The sequence below is a fragment of the Pan troglodytes genome, chromosome 2, assembly GCF_028858775.2.
Source record: "Pan troglodytes isolate AG18354 chromosome 2, NHGRI_mPanTro3-v2.0_pri, whole genome shotgun sequence".
NCBI classification, from domain to species: domain Eukaryota; kingdom Metazoa; phylum Chordata; class Mammalia; order Primates; family Hominidae; genus Pan; species Pan troglodytes.
The window spans coordinates 173,588,193-173,601,963 of NC_086015.1; the positions used below are offsets into that span (position 1 = coordinate 173,588,193).

The 13,771-nt window shown below is 43.3% G+C and overlaps 1 long non-coding RNA gene across 1 annotated transcript in view; it reads left to right on the top strand.

Moving 5' to 3' along the window:
- Window positions 1-12,051: 12,051 nt before the first annotated feature.
- LOC129143652 (uncharacterized) overlaps window positions 12,052-13,771 on the top strand; it is a 663,501-nt gene continuing 661,781 nt past the window's right edge. The window contains exon 1 of the long non-coding RNA XR_010155385.1: window positions 12,052-13,767. This is a non-coding gene — a long non-coding RNA (uncharacterized LOC129143652). The remainder of the gene's footprint in view (window positions 13,768-13,771) is intronic.

Sequence of the window (13,771 nt, forward strand, 5' to 3'; positions counted from 1 at the left end):
GCTAATTTTTGTATTTTTAGTGGAGACAGGGTTTTGCCATGTTGGCCGGGGTGGTCTGGAACTCCTGGCTTCAAGTGATCCTCCTGCATCAGCCTTCCGAAGTGCTGGAATTACAGGCGTGAGCCACCGTGCCTGGCCATAGAAGATAATTTTTATGTTAACTAAAATATTTGCTTAGCTATTATAATATAGCTTTTGTAAGGATAAAAGTCATGTGACTACATTGGAGGACCCTCCCTACCTCATTAAAAGTTGTCAAGGTATAATGATTATGAACCAGAAGGGAGCAAAAAGCGTTTGAGGGAGTGGACGAGGAGGCTTCAGACCCCATGATCCCTTTCCTCACAACCACCAGCTTGTGTCAGAAGTGTCATTAAGTGGGTCTCCTCTCTTATGGATGTTTTGACTCGCCTGCTCCTTCCCTGAGCTGCTGCTTGTTTTCTCTCATAAGGGGGCTGCTGCATGAGCTCCACTTTTCCCTTCCGTGTAAGAAGAGAGACTCCCAAATTGCTCCTAGCTGACCATTCCCTGACTAATGAGGGAATCCCAATTTGGAGGTCATAACTCTAGTGTTAGGTTTAGTATCAGTTTGATGGAGGAGAGGTTGATGTGCCTCTAGAACAATACTGTCCACTAGGAATACGATGTGAGCTGTTTAAAATTTTCCAGTAGCCACATTTCAAAAGCTAAAAATAAACAAGTGAAATTAATTTATTTTATTTGATCCAGTACATCCAAAATATTATCATTTCAATATGTAATCAATTGATGAGATATTTCACGCCCTTGTTTTTGTATTGTCTTTGGAAGAGCGTGTATTTTACACTTGCAGCACATTTCCATTTACACCAGCCACATTTCAAGTGTTCAGTAGCCACATGTGGCTGGAGGCTTTTGGATTGGACAGCACAACTGTGGAACAACAGGTTCTGTCTCAGTAACCATCGAGAGGATCAGTCTTGATTATCTTATCTGCTGTCATTAGAGTCCCCTGAGGACTTGGCAATTACAATTCATTGAAGAATTATAATAAATCTTCACCTAGGTGAAGACAATGACCTCCAATCACTTGTAAAATGGCAGGCTTAAAGTACTCTGCGTAAGTAACATGGCAAAGGGAATTTACGCTGTTGAGACCTGTATGTGTTAGGAACGTCATACATTTAATCCTCCCCATGGTCCCCATTTTATAGATGAGGAAAATAGTATGTGGAGAGTTTAAGTTGTCAAGATCATATAGCCACTATATAAACGAAAAGGGATTTAAGACTATGTGACTCTAAAGCCCGAGTTGTCCAATTTAAGAATCATGGCTAGGGCCGGGCGCAGTGGCCCACACCTGTAATCCTAGCACTTTGGGAGGCCAAGTGGGGCAGGTTGCCTGAGCTCAGGAGTTCGAGACCAGCCTGGGCAACACGGTGAAACCCCGTCTATACTAAAGTACAAAAGAAATTAGCTGGGTGTGGCAGCTTGCACCTGTAGTCCCAGCTACTCGGGAGGCTGAGGCAGAAGAATTGCTTGAACCTGGGAGGCGGAGGTTGCAGTGAGCCGAGATCACGCCAGTGTACTCCAGCCTGGGCGACAGAGCAAGACTCCGTCTCTTCAAAAAAAAAAAAAAAAAAGAAAGAAAAAAAAAAGAATCATGGCTAGGTAATAAAGTAAACTGGAGATTCACTCTCTTCATTAGGGTGGGAGCCAAGAATGTGCATTGTTGTTGTGTACCCTCAGTGATTCTTATAAGGTGGTCCCCACACTACACTTTGAGAAACAGCAAATAAAAGGACTTCTTTCTCATGCCTTTCTGTAAGTGCGGCTCATGTCCTCCCTGGTCTCTTGTTTGATGGTCATTGGAGATGAGATGATTTTGAGAATTGCACCATGCTTTACTCTCTCTCTTTAGCCTGTTCTGAAGAGACCACATGCAGGGGATTTTTGATTTGAAAATGAAACAGTCTGGCTCATGTTTTCCAAGAATTTGATAGAAACCAAATTAGAGAGAAAAGAATGTTTCAAGGCAATCTCTGAATCTAAGGATGTTAGTTACAATGACAGTAATAAAAAAGAGAAGATTGTGTGCTTAAAGAATACAAGTTACATATTTGTGCTGAATTGGTGGTTTGGGTTAACAATAGAACAAGGTTTAGTTGTATCTTGCCCTGTTTTTTTTTTTTTTTTTAAATTAAAAAGAAATCTGCGTGTCAGTGTTTCTCTATACAATGTACACAATGTGAACTGCAACATCTTAAATGTTTGGCAGGACATTCATGCTCATGACATCACATGCTGAGAGGACAGGGAGGCCAGTGTGGGGCTGGCCTCGAAGAGAGGCGGCATCAGTGCTACCATTGAGATGTCCCCACAAAAGAGTGTGTGACAGCCAGATGTGCAGCTTAATGGAGACTGAACCAGGATTGTGGGTGGAACATTGGCACATGCTGCTTATGGCTTGAATAGCAGCTCTTGAGGAATCTATATTTCTCTACCTCATGCAGAATCTTAGAGCTCTGGCTTTGTGGCCCCATGGCTGGGGGAGGGAGTGGAGACGGAGGAACTTGTCACTGCTCCATGCCCCATTGTTGAAATGGAAAATGTGGAAATGTTAAGCCGTTTCTAGAGGATTGTGGAAGGTAAGAATTGCTTCCAAATATAAAAATACAAATACAAAAGATCACCTGATCGTCACAGTTGGGGGCTTTCTTGAATAAAAATGGTTATATCTCTATTTCTCTTATGTTGAATTCTATAGCTATGCTTTTCAAACTGTAGTGTTGATACGGATCACTTGGGGATCTTGTTAAAATGCAGATTCCGATTCAGCAAGTGTGTGATAGGGCCTGAGGTTTGGCATTTCTGACCAGCTCTCGGGGGACGCTAAAGCTGATGGTCCCAGACTCACACCCTGAGTACACAGACTCTGGAGTCTGCCTCCTGTGGAAGCACAGACCGGCTTTGTGCATAGACATGGTGAGTGGCGCCTGTTTTTGTGGAAGACACTGGGAGTCGTTCTTTGCCCTTCAAAATAATTCTGGAGCCTCACTGGCCAATAATTCTGGTGTAGAATCATTCTTTTGACTTCAAGGTTTTGTTCCTTATTTAAATATAAACACCCAGTGGTACTCTTGAGCTAAGTACTGGCTCATTCACATTTTCAGGAAGTTTGCAAGCCAGTTGATGTCACGTTGGGAGCTTGATAACAGCCATGGTGGGAGAGTCATTCCACAGAAATCACCAAACACTGCAAATCAGGCATTTCTCTCCCAGCTCCACCTTCCGGCCAGTTGCTAAACATTTACCAGGCCACCACTGCTCAGCTCTTGGAGAACAATACATTAAGCTATATCAGTCCTTGTCACTGTAATTGGGAAAGACTCTATTCCTCCCCTTCCTGAGAAGAAGTTTGATGAGGGAGGGTGGATAGAGCTGGGAGCACATGAGGTGACTGAGGGGAAAGAGATGTGCCAGCTGCAGTCTCTTGGAGCTGTGTGTGCACTGGTCTCCTTGTCCTGAGTCTGAGGGTCTTGGTGGCCTGGCAGAGAAAGGGCTGCTTCCTCACCTTTTAGTCTGGTTCCTAGGCTTGGAGAGCGGTCGGTAAAACTGGCTTATATATCAAATACCATGGCTACCAGGTTGGTGCATAGGGCCATCCTGTCCTCTTTTGAACTCATATACTTGGGGCGTCACTAATCTGGCTTCTAGAAGTTTCCTGGCAGATTTAGTTTTGAAAGGTCACTTTTTTTTCTGATTGTAATAGTAATAATAATATAATGACTCATGTTTATTGAAAGCTTATTCTTTGCCAGACACAGTCCTAGTATTTTATATATACTGACACATTTAATCTCACAACAACCCTTATGAATTAGGGGCTATTGATATTTTCATTTTACAAAGAAGGAAATTAAGACAAAGGTGATTTCAAACTGGCTTAAATCACACAACTATTGAGTAATGTATATTTATAGAAAATTTGAACACTGTGGAAAAATACAAAATTAAATAAAAAATCACCCATCATTTCATCATTAATTTCTTTTGTATATATGTTTAGCCATCATTTTATTTTAAAATAAAAACTCTAACATACTCTACATATAAATTTGTTCCTGCTTTAAAAAAATACATACATTTTCTTGTGTCATTAAGTGGTTTTTCTATGAAAAGATCTTTAATATCTGCATAATATTCTATTGTTTGGATGTACTAACAATCTACATAATCTACTCAATGAATTCCGAAGAATGTCTTAGTTGTTTTGGTTTCTTTTAAATTTCTTCTAAGTAATTTTGCCATGAACATCCTTATAGGCAAATTTTTGCACATATCCATGATGATCTTTTTAAAGATAAATTCCTAGAAAGGAGTTGCTGGATCCTATATTCCAAGTAGTGTTTTAAAAACAGGTTTCTTTTTTTCTTTTTGGTAGGAGGGTGCCTAGTTTCTCCAGCACTAATAATAGAATGCAGTTTATCAATTTAATATGCTGTTCTTTTATAATTATTTGAAATATTCATTTTTTTCAGTTTTGTTGATGTGGAGTTATATAAACAAATACTTTTGATAAATAGCTAATTCAAACATTTCAAAATTATTGATGGAAGAGAATGTATGCAAATGGGATGCTGGAGGACTGAAGTTCTGCCCTATATTATAGTCCTGCTTTAGCTGACCAATGTCCACCGGGAATGGAGTGTTTGTCTTCAGGAGACTTTGTGTGTGGGACACTCTGATTCCAGTAGCCCCTGTTTAGGGTGGGAAGCTCCAGGAGAATTGTAGGCTGAACCATTATTTTTATTTGTTCCCAGCATAGTATCTCAAACATAATCTACTGAGACCAAAACAAGGCAAGGTAAAAATGAATTACTTTCTCTTTTCCCAAGCCTTCTAGACGTTAATCTTGTGCTTATGATGGAAAGAAAATTTACCTGGCTTCATTTGCTGTCTGATTTTGCTTATTACTGTTTCAACAAAAGGTCAGGGAAAATGCACATCAAGGAGAGCTTCTAGAGGTGTGAGGGGCCCAGGACTGTTGGGGATGAGAGCCTCTGCACCGCAGGGCAGCCGAGGGCCTTGGGCCGTTCTCTTGGTTTTGAAGTAGCCTCCATGAGCAAGGAGAGCCTTCCCCTCACACAGTTAGGAAACACCACTCATTCATCCTAGTCCACAGGGTGGACCTGGGGGTACAGCTCTTCCCTTCAATTCGGGGTTATGAGAGACCCCTCTTTCCTCACCATGGCCTTTCTCAAACCAGAACAGAGCTCAGATTTGCCTCAGTCATGGAGTATCTAAGCAAGATCTTGAGTCATTTCATTCATTATTTCTAAAATGTGGTATGGGGTCATCAGCATATGACTTATTCAGTAAAATGCAGATACATGGGCCCTACTCCAGATGAATGGGGTAGGGATGCACCCTGGGAATCGGCATTTTACATGACTCTCCAGGTGATTGAGGTGCTCTCTAAAGTTTGAGAACCATTGAAAAAGGTTCAATGAATATGGGCATTGGAACAGACCATTGCAGAAAGATGAGTCATATGAAGGAACTGGGAGCCAGAAAAGTAAAGGGATTTCCCCAAGGGTGTATTGCCAGGGTGTCATTTCCTATTACCTAGGGCTCTAAAATGAAGGGGTTGTAGTGTTGGGGAGCTGCTCCTTTTTTGAACTAGCCATTCCATCAGAATGAGAGCTGCCTTTATCTTATTTGGCCCATCCTTCTGGTCTTGGGGTGAGAGCCTAATTCAGGCTGGGCCAATCACAGTACATCACTGACCTGAGATAACTGGGATCAGCCCAGGAGGGCAGCTTTTCATCTAAATTGGACCAGCCAGAGCCCATTCTTTATTGGAGCCATGGGATACAGCACATTTCTCTGATAGCAAAACCGGAAAGATGTGAGTCTAGAAGCTCTTAGCAGCCGTCATTCCAGCTGTGTGGAAAGAGTGAGTCTGGGAAAATGAGGCCAAAATGCAGAGAGAAGTGGAGGCCAAAGAACAGAGAATTTCATGATATATGGGGGGCTTGATTCCATAGTTTCTGAGGCCAGCTTCATAAAAGCCCTTTGGTTACATAAACCAACACCCCCACCAATTCCTTTACTTTTCCTATTTGGGTTTTGTCAATTGCAACCAAAAGAATTCTGACTTGGCAGAGACTCTAGTCTTGATAGACATTCCTACAAAGTCCAAGTCCGTTTTTCCCTCTTCCTTTGGAGGATTTCACCTTTTCTTTCACCAGCCATGTGTTCTGAATGGGACCATGGCCTTCTTCCTTTGCCAGAACGTCAGGTCCAGAAGATGGGTGTGTGACCCAAGTCAGGCCAATCAAGTTCTCTCCTGGAACTTTTCAAACTGCAGTTGTGAGAGGACACCATTTTTCTCCATTTAGAAGAGCTTCCAGTATCCATGGTGTCCATAAGTCTTGTGAAGAAGCTTATCTGTAGGAAGGGAGAGGAAGCAGAAATGAGAGATGGGGAGCAGGGAGCCCAACAATGTTGAGGTGTCTCATTCTAGGTGACCCTGGAGGAGCCAGCGACATGGTTTTTGGTCAAAGCAAGTATGAAGTGAGTCACTGTCACTTTCAATCAAAAAAGTCCACGTGGATAGCGGGCTTCCTGAACCAATTGGCTTAGACTTTAAGCCTGAGGAGGTCTCATATGTGGGCTTCTGCTTGTAAATTTATGCAAGGAAAAAGGGTGAGGTTTTATCACTAACATTTATCCTGACTTAAACCCACAGACACCTTCCTCACCCACCTCCACCACACCTCTACTCCCCCCGCACCTCTATTCCCTATACTAGCTGGCTAAATCAGAGTTCAGGAAAAAAGCAACCACCTGAGGATTTCAGAGGGAATTTAATACAGGGAATTGGTTGTAGATAATGAAACAGCAGAGAAGTCAAGCAGAATGATGAGGTAACTCATAGCTGGAAGCCACTAACAGGGGATGAAGAGGCAATAGGAGGAGGCTGTGACTAGAACCCAGAGGCTAGGGCCACCTAGGGGGAGCTGGGACCATGGTGGGACTGCCTCTTGAGGGCTAAGACCACAGAGGGAAGGGGCCTTGTAGGATCTGGGAGGTGACTCAGTCCCTGCTAAATACATCACCGAAGCAGAGCAAAAGAGGGAAAAATACCGCGGTTTCTCCCCTTCTCCTGCCCTCCAGTCATCTGCCTGTGCCTCTCTTAGGTTGACCTACCCAGTCAGAAGTCCAGGGAGCCTGGGAAATGTAGACTGAGGGTGGGCCAGACAATGGCTCTCAGAGCACATGCATAGTTAAGCCTGAATATGGCAGAAACAGACCAAGGATTAGGGAGCCTCAAAATCTGGAAGCTGCTCAGACCTCATGGAGCAGGGTGAGGGCCACTCTCTGAGTGCCTGCCAGTAAATACTCCACAAATGAGTTCTGGGCTTGCTTAGGACATCGATTCAAAACCGATTCCCAAATCTACCTTCCCCGTTGGAACTGGTCATGCTTTGGTAGCACATAGAAGGTCCTACAATACTACTGCTCAGGTTCAGGGATGACTTTGCTTCTCTTCCTCTGCTTGCTCCTTGGAACCCAAGCCAGATCCTGGTTCTGAACTACCTACTTTCCCATTGATGCTACCGTGATCGTGCACTCTGGAGCTTCTCCCCTCTCCATTCTTGCTGTCTCTTTATCTCCTCAAGACCGCACCATCTCCTTCCTGGATGCCTCCTGTCTTTCCTCCTTCGAGTCTAGCTTCCCCTTTGTCAATATCAAGATCTCAACAGGTGCTTCCCTGGCTTGTCATCCTTTGAGTTCCCCCTTTCCCCGCTTCACAAAATGCAACTGCCTTAGCTTGGCATGCAAGGCCCTTCAGAAACCTTCCTGGCCTTTATTAAAAATATTCACATAAGGGTCTTTGATTATGAGCAAGAGAAACAGACTCTGGATAGATGAAACAAAAGAGGGATTTTTGGGGGGGGAGGGGGAGTTTGGAAAACAGGGTTTTGGGGGAAGAAAATTTAGTTTTTCAGAAAAATCAAACTCAGGGAAGGGCAAGCAAAAAGTAGACAGTTTTGCAAGGGTTCTGTTGCTAGGATGAAGGAACTCCAGCTGTGTTCAGTCTTTTTGTCACTTGGTTTAAGATTAAAATACCAGAAGGTAGCATCTGATTGGCTTAGAAAAGTCATGTGCCTGCCCCTGAGCCAATCACTGTATGTAGCTAGGGAAATTGGGCCAGGCCTAGGTCCTATGCTCCATATATTTTTTTCCCTGGGGGTTGGTGGGGGTGAAAAAGAGGAGGGTTTCCCCAAAGAAATTAAGGTGCTTAGGGGACATGAAAGGATCCAAGGTAACACATGTCTATTACATTTACCAATATCCCAAAGTATGATTCAATCATTCTTATTGTCTCCTCCCTGCCTCTTGCCCCATAATCTCATCAAGATGGTCTTTGGGAGAGAATCAATCATCACTAAACAAGAGACTCTTTGTAAGAACAATATCCTGGAGAATTAATTATTGTAAATTTTGAGCTCTTTCCCTAAAACTATTTATATTTTCAGTAAATCTAAAAAGCTTTTATTAATGAAAAATCTCCCCTCATTCTGCCTTCTGTTCAGAACGGAACAGAATTCTGAATAAGCAGGCCTTCAGGGTATGAGGCTAGATACATAATTCATGGCTGCGCTGTGTTTTCACATCTGGGCTTCCTTAGAGCTTATTGATATTTTATTAAGACTGAAACATTTTTGTATTATTTAAAAATTCACAAACTCTTAAAACTTTATCTTAAAATGAGTTTTATGAGTGTCTGCTAAAATCATATTATTTATTCATTCATTCGTTAATTAATTAACTAATCACGCAAACATTTAATGAGCACTTGTTATGTGCCAGCCATGCATTAGCCACCAGATATAAAAAGGAAGCACAGAGACAGTACCAGGCTCAAATAACTCAGAGTCTAGTGGCAAAGTCAGGCATGTCATGAATAATAATGATATTAGTTTATTATCATTGTCATCTTTAATGTACTTTGAAAAGTTACCCCTGAAATGATTTAATTTTTTTTTTTTTTAGACAGGGTCTCACTCTGTTGCTCAGGCTGCAATGCAGTGGCGTGATCTTGGCTCACGGAAACCTCCGCCTTCTGGGCTCAAGCGATTCTTGTGCCTCAACCTCCTGAGTAGCTGGGATTACAGGCGTGAGCCACCACACCAGGCTAATTTTTGTGGTTTTAGTAGAGACGAGGTTTTGCAATGTTGGCCAGGCTGGTCTCAAACTCCTGGCCTCAAGTGATCCACTCATCTCCCCCTCCCCAAGTGCTGGGATTACAGGCATGAGCCACCATGCCCGGCCCTGGCTGAGAGGGGAAAATAAAATACCAACAGACGCGCATCATTGCACAGATTAAATATAAGAGGCGAAAGAATATTGGATGTGGCCAGGCATGGTGGCACGTGCCTGTAATCCCAGCACTTTGGGAGCCCGAGGCGGGCGGATCATGAGGTCAGGAGATCGAGACCATCCTGGCCAACATGGTGAAACCTGTCTCTCCTAAAAATACAAAAATTGGCTGGGCTTGGTGGTGCGTGCCTGTTATCCCAGCTACTCGGGAGGCTGAGGCAGGAGACTCTCTTGAACCAAGGAGTCAGAAGTTGCAGGGAGGTGAGATGGTGCCACGGCATTCCAGCCTGGCAACAGAGCTAGACTCTGTCTCAAAAAAAAAAAAAATTTGATGTATAAATGCATATTGACTTCAACTACGTCTTCCCCCAAGGTTGTACCTTTTTTGTGGGCGTGGAAAGTCAGCCAATTCTGAAACTTCCTAAAGTTTATTGACTTAATTATGAGCAAAAACAGTGAGATACTGGCAGAGAAGTGCCATCTTCAGGCTTCTGTGGGATGTCCTGCTGAGACCTGCGGAGGAGCATGCTGTTTCTTCTTAGAGCTGGAACTTAGTTGAAGGCATCACTCTTTTGCTTGTCAGAATAATTAAAAAACTCTCCAGGTGTCAGAGCTCAGCTTCTACTGTGTCAAGTGCAGCAAAAACGTAGCTGACTCAGTTGGCACTGGCATGTACATAAAATGCACGGCCAGGTAGTTTAGCAGAGCAGAGTGGGGAATCGAAGCAATGATCCTCATGCATATGTTACACATATTTTCTCTGCTTCCTTGCATGCTCCATTGTCCCATCAGACTTCACTTAAAAAATACCAGTTCAGGCCAGGCACGGTGGCTCACGCCTGTAATCCCAGCACTTTGGGAGGCCGAGGTGGGTGGATCACCTGAGGTCAGGAGTTCGAGGCCAGCCTGGGCCAACATGGTGAAACCCCATCTCTACTAAAAATACAAAAATTAGCCTGGTGTAGTGGTGCGTGCCTGTAATCCCAGCTACTCGGGAGGCTGAGGCAGGAGAATCACTTGAACCCGGGAGGCGGAGGTTGCAGTGAGCCGAGTTCTTGCCGTTGCACTCCAGCCTGGGTGACAGAGAAGGACTCTGTACCCCTCACCAAAAAAACAAAACACCAGTTCAATGACCAAATTATTAAGAATTTCAAGATGTTGACAGCCGAGCATTAAACCAAGTGCTGGGTCCTTCTGCTTGCAGGGCCTGTAAGATCGCACAGGTTGCATGTCCATGAAGCCGGTCCTGGCCTTTATTCTATCAGGCTGGGAGCTTAGATAAAATTTTGATTAAGTCTGTAAGAATAAGACAAGACAATAGATCTTGGGGGAAACTTGTAGCCTAAGTCACAGTTTCTAACAATTCTATAAGGAAGGTATCATCTCCTTTTTCCATGTTAAGAGACTGGGCTTCAGGGAGATGAGGTAACGAGCCAAGATTACAGAGCTAGCAAGTATCAAGGTCAATATGTGAACCCATATCTTCTAAAGTTAAGGCCAGTTCTCTTACTGCTGCGGTATGCTTAGCGTTTATGAAATGAAACTGAATTATGTTTAATAAAATACAGTGAGATGAGAATGTAAAAAACACACATCTTTCTCATAGGATATTAAAGAAACACAATTTTATTTAAAACAATAACGATACAACACACATGTATTAATTAACTTAATTATTACAACAGTCCCATGAGTTAGAGGCTGTTAACATACTCATTTTATAGATGAGAAAACAGAGGCATGGAGAAGTTAAGTAAATTGCCTAAGGTTCCACAGCCAGGATTATAAACTTTGCGGTCTGAATGTAAAGCCTGAGGTAGTAACCGCTACTCTAGCCTTCAAGTGCAACTTACTCCCTAAGAAAGTGGAATGAGGCGCGGTGGCGGGCGCCTGTAGTCCCAGCTACTCCAGAGGCTGAGGCCGGAGAATGGCGTGAACCCGGGAGGCGGAGCTTGCAGTGAGCCGAGATCGCGCCACTGCACTTCAGTCTGGGCCACAGGGTGAGACTCCGTCTCAAAAAAAAAAAAAAAAAAAAAAAAAAAGTGGAATGAAGGCCAGAGATGCAGTGGCTCATGCCTGTAATCCCAGCACTTTGGGAGGCTGAGGTAGGAGGATTTCTTGAGCCCAGGAGTTCAAGACTAGCCTGGGCAACATGGAGAAACCCTGTCTCTAGAAAAAATATGAAGATTAGCCTGGCGTGTTGGCGCACACCTGTAGTCTCAGCTACCCAGGAGTCTGAGGTGGGAGGATTGCTTGAGCCTGGGAGGTCAAGGCTGCAACAGTGAGCCTTGATGGCACCACTGCACTCCACCCAGGGTGACAGAATGAGACTCTGTTAAAAAAAAAAAAAGAGAATGGAAAGCCTTTTTTTCCTTCAGTTTTAGAGTTTTATTCCATTAAATGGGAAAAGTTCATTGCTTAATGTATATTTTAACTACCTTAGACTATTGTTCTAATTTTTGAAATTAGAATAAAAATAAAATTTTACTCTTGAAAGAGACTTCATTCACTTATTTATTTATTTTTTTAAGGACAAAAAACCAAACACCGCATGTTCTCACTCATGAGTGGGAATTGAACAATGAGAACACATGGACACAAGAAGGGGAACATCACACACCGGGGCCTGTTGTGGGGTGGGGGGAGGGGGGAGGGATAGCTCTAGGAGATATACCTAATGCTAAATGACGAGTTAATGGGTGCAGCACACCAACATGGCACATGTATACATATGTAACAAACCTGCACGTTGTGCACATGTACCCTAAAACTTAAAGTATAATTAAAAATAAAAAATAAAAAAAGGAAAGCCATTTTAATAAAAGGACAGTTTCAGACTTAGTATAAGATTTTTTGGGCCAGGCGCAGTGGCTCACGTCTGTAATCCCAGCACTTTGGGAGGCTGAGGCAGGTGGATCACTTGAGGTCAGGAGTTCGAGACCAACTTGACCAACATGGTGAAATCCAGTCTCTACTAAAAATACAAAAAATTAGCCGGGCGTAGTGGTGGGTGCCTGTAATCCCAGCTACTTGGGAGGCTGAGGCAGGAGAATCACTTGAACCTGGGAGGCGAAGGTTGCAGTGAGCCAAGATCGTGCCACTGCACTACAGCCTCGGCGACAGAGCCAGACTGTCTCAAAAAAAGAAAGAAAGAAAAAAAAAAGGGCCGGGCACGGTGGCTCACACCTGTAATCCCAGCACTTTGGGAGGCCGAGGTGGGTGGATCACCTGAGGTCAGGAGTGGAGATCAGCCTGGCCAATGTGGCAAAACCCCGTCTCTACTAAAAATACAAAAAGTAGCTGGGTGTGGTGGTGCATGCCTGTGATCCCAGCTACTTGGGAGGCAGAGACAGGAGGATCCCTTGAACCGGGAGGCAGAAGTTGCAGTGATCCAAGATTGTGCCACTGCACTCCAGCCTGGATGACAGAGTGAGACTCCATCTCAAAAAAAAGATTTTTTAACACAAATACTTTCCCAGTTAAAAATGTTAGTTTAGGGGTAGGGTTAAATTATGGACCTGTTGGTTTTTCAAAACAGATTTTCTTAGAAAATAATCCTTTGTCTGTAGTCAATTGGAAAATAAAAGGAACTCAAGCTTCTCTATGGTATAGGGGCTCTTGGATATTTGTATCTCTGGAAAGAGGAAATATAGACTCATATTCTCTACCACATCACAAACAGATTTTCAGGAAATAAGGGGAATTCTCTATGGAAGGAAATAAACTCTCTCGTAGGCCTTGAGGTCCTAATTAATGACAGGGATGTATGCAGAAAGTAAAGGCACACACAAATACTTTTTGGTAGGTGTTGTTCACTGGGGGCAGCACTTGTTAGCAAGTCCCAGTGTTGTTAAGGCAAGGGAATGGACAGTGTTCAGGCTATAGATTTGGTTGGCAAACAAAATGCCAAAACCAGTGGGTATGCTCTGTTTTCAGCAAAGAAATCATTGGGCTGGAAAACCCTCAAAATATCAATCATTCAACAAGACCTCTTTAGGAAAACAATATTAGGATTTTTGCACATAGCCCTTTTGAAGTTAACCAGTTTTGGCTTAAAACTTGAAAATAAAACAAGAGCGCACACTAGATCAAGAGGTCTTTTTAAGCCACTTTTGATCCTGGAAGACCCCTAGAGAGAAGACAGAGCCTTGGTATTGTTTAAAAAAAAATTGGCTTCAGGATGGAAAAGAAAGAGAGCCAGGATTCTGATTTCTCAGTCCTGTACTTTCCCTCCAAGGGAGGGTGCTGGGCCAAGCTGTGGCTGGGAGGCCATCAAAGACTCCTTCTGTGTATTAAGATTTGGAATTTATTTCTGATGTCATGATAAGGACAAAAGAATCTCGCACTGTGTCAGGCTGGGGTAGCTGCTGTGCTCCTGATGGGGAGAAGGATTGGGTAA